Here is a 9145-nt window from a genome sequence, read left to right on the forward strand (position 1 = left end):
AAACTCAAATTCAGGAAATTTGTAAATGAACAGGAATTATTACATTTTTAAGTCATGACTGCAGGTATGAAATTAAAATATAAATTATTTGCATATTCTATCAGAGAAATGTGATACCACTTTATATAAGACTAAAATATGAGACTGGATTAGATTGTTAATTGGAGAAAAAAATGTTCTAAAGTACTTGTTAGGATGATTGGCAAAATTTAATCTGTACTGTGTATTACATAATTGTGTCCATCAAAATTAATTGTTCTGAATTAGTGAAATATACTCTGGCTATATAATAGAATGTCATTTTTCTCAGATCATATATACTGGACTACTTAGGATAAAAGGTCATAGGGCACGTAACTTACATTTCAAATCGTTTGCAAAATGATAACAAGAGTGAAATTATTTTTATTATTGAGAAAGAAGCATACAGAAAATGTGGCAAAATGCTAGCAATTTGTAATTCTAAACAAAGGGTATGTGCATGTTTATTATTTAGTGTTGTAACTTTTGAAGGTTTGAAATATACAAAATAAATTGTAGAAAATAAAAATATTTCTAACAAGTAATAATAATAGTATCAATAATAAAAATAATGTTTACTGAGCTTCTAGGTAAATAAAAGTCTGGTAGATGCAAAAGTATTCAGAGATTGGAGTAACTGTTATGAGGACACTAAAATATCATAGTGTCCTAGGGTTGATTTAAACATGTCTATATTAGTGTATACTTAAAAATAACAGAAAACTCTTCAAACAGTTTCTTGAAGGGCAGTTAATTTTTCAAATTACCAAAATATTTTTGAGTTATTTAGTATTTAGTGTAGTCATGTAGAAAGGAAAGAAAATAAGTAGGAAAGGAAAGCTCTTCTAAGTTTTATCCATCAGGACATGTACCGTATTAGGAATTTTAACAGGAACCAAGAAAAGTTTTATGATAATGATCAGAATAAAGTGGAATTTAATAAATGAAAAAAGGACTTCAGAACATATAAAGGGAAGTAGGAGAAAAATGTTTTAGGTAGGAATAATATTCAAAATCCATAGATTATCTGCCAGTTCGTATACATAAGGGCACCAAGTGCTCTGACCAGCATGGTTTTAGATATAAGATTTCTTATCTTTAAGGATTTATAAAACAAGAAATCCATTACTATTCTTGTTGGCCAGAAGACCTCTTGTTGGCAAATTGCCTTGGTCTTCTAGCCTCACTATTCCATTGTGATTGGCCTTTTTCTTATCAGCATTAGATGAAAGCAGACGATCTAGAAAGAGTCAAAACAACCTATATTTTAATTTTTACTTCCTCAGTTAAGCCAACCATTCATTGAACCTTCATTCACATTTTCACAAGATTCTTCTGTCTCAGCAGGTACGTCTAGAAATCATTTTGAGCTCTTAAAACTTGGCATTCCAAATTCATTTATTATTTCCTTTCTTCAAATTTATTTTTCTTTCTCTCTATTAAACTTCCATTTAAGGACTAAGATAGTTTTTTGCTCCTGAAATCTCAAGCCATTTCTTAAAGGAATCTGATAAAGAGTAGTCTTAATTTCACAGGGGAGAGCTTCTCTGGGCCTTACAATCATTACAGATTATATACGCAGAGTAAAAGAAATCTCACATGAATAAACACGTGCCTTAAAAATATAAATAAAGAGTGCTAACAAAATGGAATATAGATTATTCGATTAAATAAATTGCAGAGAAGTTAATGCCTAACTGCATATTCAAGCCAGAGAAAAACTATAGCAACAACAACTACAACAAAACTAAATAAATGAGATGAAGAAACAATAAAGAAAAATGAAAACTATGTGTTTTAAATACATTAAACCCAAGGAAATGATAAGAGGGAAGACATTGTCCCTCTATCAGATAGGAAAGGAAAGTTCTTAACTGATGACATACAATAGGCAGAGACTTCTAATAAGCATTTTCTTTACCTCTGTCTTCACACGTAAAAGGTCATCTTTGATCTAATCACTGGAATAGCCAACACCTGGGCTGGGAGGGCAGCAAGTCATGATAAAAGAAGGAATGAACTAGAGATTGTGTACAAAAAATAAAATAAAAGGTTGTTCAAGTGCTGGGGTTGGCAAACTTTAATATACAAATGGAACTCTTTTAAGAATAGGATGTCAATTCTCTTCCCCTTTTGGGTCTTTCTGTTTACTTATTACGTATATTATTTCTCAATTCGGTAGTATGTAAGTTTTGTATATGCAGAGCCTAGAAGAAATTAAACACGAGCATGACATGGCCCCAACTCTCAAGAAATCCCACATAGTAAACTAGTCTCGGGTGAAACTTTTTAATAAATAAAATGGTATGATGTGATCTAGATATGTAATTATTTATGAAAGATGCACAACTTGCTAGTTAAAGTGCTCATAGGTCCAGAGATACCAATAGTTTTAAGCAACTGCAAGGAAACTATCATGTTACTTAAGTATGAGTTTTAAACTTTTTTTTTTTTTTTTTTTTTTTTTTTTTTGAGACAAGGTCTCTCTCTTTCTCCCAGGCTGGAGTGCAGTGGCACATTCACAGCTCACTGCAGCCTCAACTTCCTCCCACTTCAGCCTCCTAAGTAGCTGGTACTACAGGTACACACCGCCAAACCTGGTGCAATTTAAAATTTTTTGTTGAGACGGGATCTCCCTATGTTGCCCAGGCTCTTCTTGAACTCCTGAACTCAAGCAATTCTCTTGCCGTGGCCTCCCAAATTTTTATTAAATAAAATAATAAAATGGTAGTGTCACAGGTAAGAAGGAGGTGAAGAGACTATAACAAAAGTTTGGTTAAGTGCACAAGCATAGGAAAGTAGTAGCTTAACAGGGCGGGTAGCAGGGGCATGATGTGGGAAACCACTCAGAGTGGTAACAAGTTAACATCTGAATCAGAGTCCAAGATAACTCCTGGATTTGTCAATATTCTTTGTAGGGTAGCTCAAGTTTATGAGAGTAAAGACAACATCTTTTTTGGTTCAGAACCTCTAACTTCCATAGGTAAAATGAGGGCTCTGTCCAAGACTACTCTGCAGGCACTGTCTGCCCAAACCAAAGCTGTCAAATCCTAACTTACTTTTGATTCAGTACTCTGATAATTAAGTCTTAATGCATCTTTGTTTGTATTTGGGGACAAGGATTTTGGAGATAATAATTTGTGACTATTATTTGATATCTGTCCAATGGACCTAAATTTTTAAATTTTTTTTTCCAATCCATGGCAGCCTGGATAGGAAAACAAACAAACAAACAAACAAACAAAAACAAAAACAAAACACTTTTTTAGCTCTGAAGCCCAAATCTGAATTTTAGGATGTATCACACTTGAGAAAGGAAAATGATTTTCTAGAAAGGAATCTAACAGGGTCCTCCATTGATGGAGAAAGCCCTAAGAGTACCAACTGCTTCTATAAGGTAGGAGAGAAAAGGGAAGAGAATCAGGGACAGAAAAGAGTTGCCTGGAGCCTCTACCTGCAGGAAGGCTGTTCCTTAGGAAGGGAAAAGATAGGCAAAGGGAGCAAAGGAGAGGGAGGTGGGACCACAGCAGGTGGAGACTCTGGTCTCTTACTAGTGCAGTAGCAAAGAAGGAAGAGAGAATCATACCTTTCTGTATGACCTTTGAATGCTTGTTGTTCCAACTGCTGGTAACTCTGGCAGAATTGGTGTCCTGGAATATAACCAAGCAGATTAGAACTCCCTTCACCAGTTAAGTAGTGAAGATAGGAGTCTGTAAAGAGGCAGATGAGGCCTTGGTATGCAGATTAGATGTTGTGGGCTTAACTATTTTCTTATATCATTTGTCAGTCTCTTTAATGTAGACAAAAGTACAAACATTGGCTTCTAATCATAGCCGAAATGACTTTTTGAGGTCAATGATCATGCTCCTCTGTGGAGTCTACTTCTTGTACAAGGCGTTGCTGTAGTTTATCTGTTCTTTCTTCTGCAACATTTCCCTGTAAATACAAGATCATTCCAACATGAATAATAATAACAAAAACTTTATCATCATCCATCACAAAATCCTCTCTTAACCCCATATGCCACCCCACTTCTCTATGCCCTATTTAGAGCAAAATGTCTTGAAATTGTTGTCTCTAGTCTTGTTTCTATTCTTTAATTTCCTCTTCTCTCCTCAACTCTATCCCATTCAGGAAAAAGCCCCGAGATTCCTCAGCACTCCCCTAACAGAGCTGTTATGGTTACCAGTGGCCTCCATTTAGACAAATCCAATCTTCACCTCTCTTAACTCCTAGCATCATTCAACAAAGTTGACTACTCCCTCCTTCTTGAAGCACTTTCTTCTCTTGACTTTGATAACATCACACTCTCTTAGTTTTCTTCCCTTTTGAATGGCTCCTTCTCAGTTTTCTGGATTAATTTCTCCTCTGCTCAATATCTAAACATTGAAGTTCTTCAAGACTCTCTCCTGGACCTTCCTCTCTTGTCAGGCTGTATTCTTTCTCCAGGTGATGAATTTTGATCCTATAACTTTTAATACTATCTGTCTCTGAAATGCTTTAAAAATCTTTATTTCCAGACTTGAATTTTCCCTGGACCTTCAGACTCATATTTCCAACTGCCTAAACTCTTCACATGGATCTCTAACAAGCATCTCAAATTTAATGTGTCCCAAGAACAACTCTTGGTCATGTGTCTTACAGATCTGTTCCTCTTCAATTGTTTCATCTCAGCCAATTTCATCTACATACATCCGATGTGTCTACGTTAAAAAGCTGGGAGTTAGCACTTATTCTGGTTTTTGCATCTTCTCATATCCAATCTATTATAAGTCCTATCTCTACAAATATCTTCTGAATTCATCTATTTCTGTCCAGTTTTAGTTCAGATCATCATCTTCTCTTGCCCAGATTATTGCTGCCTAATGTGGTCTCTCTGAAATTCACTCTTACTCCTTAGAATCCATCCTGTGTATAGCAGAAAATCTTTTAAAATCATGATACCATGCCACTCACTAGCTTAAAACTTGTCAATTGCTTCCCAATGCAATTAGAATATAATCTGTATTCCTTGTCCTGGCTTTGGAACCTCCTGCTCAGCTCTCTGTCCCCATCTTGTACCACGGTCCTCTCATCTCTGCGCTCTAGCCATGTGGCTCTTTCTCAGACATGCCATGGTCATTCCCACTGCTCTCACTATAGGGATGTTCGCCCTGCCTTGAATGCTCTTCCCCTGGGATTCTTATAAAGTCATTCCTTCTTGTCATATAAGTCCCATCTGACATGTCATCCCTTCAAGGAGGGCTTCCCTGACTTCCCAGATGAAGTAAACATCTCATCATAGTAGCCTGTCGCCCGGTATTGGTAATCTTCATAGTGCTGACAACATTATAGTTTATTTCGCTTAGTTTGTTTATGCAGTTTATTTATCTATTTATTCACTGGTTGTTTTGTTTTCTTTGCTTACTGTCACCTCCCACTAGAATGTAAACCCAAGGAAATCGAGAACTTAGTTCTAAAAGAGTCCTACAAGAGTAACTGGTATATAATAGTACTGTAGAGACATTTGTTGAATAGAACAATGAATGACTGGGCTGGATGTGGTGGCTCATGCCTGTAATCCCAGCACTTTGGGAGGCCGAGGTGGAAGGATCACTTGAGGCCAGGAGTTTGAGACCAGTCTGGCCAACATAACAAACTCCGTTTCTACTAAAAAGACAAAAAAAAAAAAAAAAAAAAAAAGCCAGATGTGGTGGTACACACCTGTATTCCCAGCTACTCGAGAGGCTGAGGCATGAGAATCACTTGAACCCAGAAGGTGGAGGTTGCAGTGAGCCTAGATCGTGCCACTACACACCAGCCTGAGTCAAAAGAAAAATAAAGAAAAATGAATGACTGAATGAATAGATATTTGGATACCTTTTACAGAAATTTTTTAGGTGCACTTCAGACTGTGTATACTTCCCTCTTAACAAGTTTGATTTCTTTGAAGTTTGAACACCTTGAAGCATGTTATATTTCCCTTTCTTTGGAGGAGTGTATAAAAAGTGTGCTTCCCAGTTTCAGTTATGGGAAACTAGGGAAGGATAACTGCTGGGATGGATGTGAAAAGAAAAGGATTCAAATTATCGCCTCAATGCATATTATATGTCACTATCATTTTTAATTAAAAAATTATTGCTATAAACTGGGATATTGGATGAGATAGCCAGATGAAATTAAGAAAATTAAATGGAAAGAGCCCTGCCTTTAGATTGGAAGGTGAGCCGCAGAAGACTAAGTCAAACAAAAACTTTCTAGTAATGAATATGAAGAAGAACTGGAGGTGAACTAAGAATTAGGGAGGCAGGGGTCCCCAAGGAACACAGTAGATGTCCCCCAGTTTCTATCTACAATCCTATATTTTAATCCATAGTTAAGATACATTTTTTCTTGTGAAAACTTATGATATTTCCAGCCTGGAGCCATCACTGCCTTGTCTGAACTCTCAGAAGATTTTGCCCCTATCTGTAATGATAACTGCTTTCTTTTAATATTTGTGTACATGCCTTAATCTCTCCTCCTAGGCTGCAAACTCCTTAAGATGAAGCACTGTGTTTTGTTTTATTTTAATTGCTCTATTCCACACAATTTCCTACAAATAGTTGGAGGACACTCAGTAAATATTTATTTTGTGACTGAATGAATAAATAGCAGACAAGGCTAGATTATGTGAGTATATGTATATTTCTTTTAATAATGAAACTACAAGAGCATCCTCATTATAGAAACAAAAACTGTTGGGGAGGTTTTATTTGATATACTGTGTATGTTTTTAGGTTTGGAGAGGACGGTAGTCTCTCTAAATACTAACACATGAGATAAAGAAGAAGAAAATAAGGTGTTTCTGATATTTGCCAGTATTCTAGTTGGTTTAAAATTAAGACAATTTTAAGAAATTTAAGACATTTAATTTATCAAAGATAGGTAGGTATGTAGATAGATAGGTCAGTCAATCAACAGATAGATGATAGGCAGATGGAATATATCTAGGACCTAAAATTGACATAGATGGTTAGATAGGTAGGTAAATAGGTAGATACATAGATAGATAGGTAGATAATTAACATCTAGGACCTATTTAGATAATTATACTGTTGCCCTGTGAAAATAACAATATGTACTACTTTTGTTTGTGGTTTTAAAATTGAATTTAAATAGTTAAAATTTCAAAAAAAAGTGTTCTTTTTTAAATAACTTGTGAATTTCTACATTTGGCACAGTTTTTATTTAGTGACCTAATTTAATTGCTGTGTATTATTACAGGGTGATTTACAGAACCTTATCTTATAACTTTATATCTGCATGTGAACATCAAGTTTTAAAACAAATCAAATTCCCACTGATAGCATAAACAATTAAAAAGAAAACCTTCTTCCATAATGGGAATGCAATTAGAATTTTTATCCTCTTGAGTTTATGTGAGATGCTTGTGGACTTGAGAGGAAATATTTACAAATCATCAGTGAACCAGCAAACCAGTGGCCAAAATCTAATTAAAAGTTTACATTGGTCTGGGTGCAGTGGCTCATGCCTGTAATCCCAGCACTTTGGGAGGCTGAGGCGGGCAGATCACCTGAGGTCTGGAGTTCGAGACTAGACTGACCAACATGGTGAAACCCCATGTCTACGAAAAATACAAAATTAACCAGGTGTGGTGGCACATACCTGTAATCCCAGCTACTTGGGAGGCTGAGGCAGGAGAATCGCTTGAACCCGGGAGTTGCAGGTTGTAGTGAGCTGAGATTGTACCTTTGTACTCCAGCCTGGGCAACAAGCACGAAACTCCGTCTCAAAAAAAAAAAAAAGGTTACATTGACTGTAATAAGAACCAAAACCGGCCATGAACACATGGCGTAGACCAATATTAATTTTCTTTTTTGACTACCCAGTAGAGTGATGTAATTTTATTTCACAATGTAAGATGTGGAATGAGAAAACTATAATCCTGTCATAAAGCAGAAAATACACAGGATGGGGTCTTGATCTTATTCATTATTGTAGTCCTAAGTCTTGGGACTGCCTGAGCATATAGAAAATACTCATGACAAAATGCTGTTATATAGAAATTTGGATATGATGTGAGTGTAGACTCTCATCTTTCACCTAGTTCTTATTTCGTTAGCTTTGTAACAGTGATATTGAATTTTGACACACCATTACAGATTTTGACAAAGACTTTCTGTAGTTGCAAGTCAATAGTTATTTGTAGCAGGAAGAAGTGAGTTAGTTGAAATACTTATAGAAATATTTGCTATATTTCTAACACAGAGTAATGCCAAAAATATGTAAGATGCTGATTATAGCCTACAATATAAGTAAAGTGGAGTTGAGTTCCTGTTTGTGACTCTATTTTACTCTGTAGGAATGATGACCCCACCCACTTTATGCTCAGTTTTTATATATTAAGAAAGAAAGAGAAAGGCAGGTGCTGATATCTGGGCCTGGTGGGCTGTGGTGTTCTTCTCTTGAACACTGAATTTAACCCACAATCAACATTACACAAGGACCCTATGTGATCATAATGGGCTAGACAAATATGAGACTACTACATATGCACACCCGAACTCAGCCAAAGACATAAACATTTTGCAGACCAGAAAATTAACAGATATTTTCTACTGCGTATATTATACTTTAAGTTCTGGGATACATGTGGAGAACGTGCAGGTTTGTTACATAGGTATACACGTGCCATGGTGGTTTGCTGCACCTATCAACCCATCATCTACATTAGGTATTTCTCTTAATGCTATCCCTCTCCTAGACCCCACCCACTGACAGGCCCTGGTGTGTGATGTTCCCCTCCCTAAGTCCATGTGTTTTCATTGTTCAACTCCCACTTATGAGTGAGCACATGCAGTGTTTGGTTTTCTGTTCCTGTGTTAGTTTGCTGAGAATGATAGTTTCTAGCTTCACCCTTGTCCCTGGATGAAAGTTCACGTCCTTCATGAAAGGACATGATGAACTCATCCCCTTTTTATGGCTGCATAGTATTCCATGGTATATATGTACCACATTTTCTTTATCCGGTTTTTTTGATCACCAATCACAGCTTTAACGTCACTTCATTCTTCTTGATTGATGGTTAAGAATTTCTAAGATACCCAATCAGAGAATTTGAGTAAGATACCCAAACCAGAGA

This window comes from Piliocolobus tephrosceles, chromosome 7 (assembly GCF_002776525.5).
Source record: "Piliocolobus tephrosceles isolate RC106 chromosome 7, ASM277652v3, whole genome shotgun sequence".
Classification (NCBI taxonomy): domain Eukaryota; kingdom Metazoa; phylum Chordata; class Mammalia; order Primates; family Cercopithecidae; genus Piliocolobus; species Piliocolobus tephrosceles.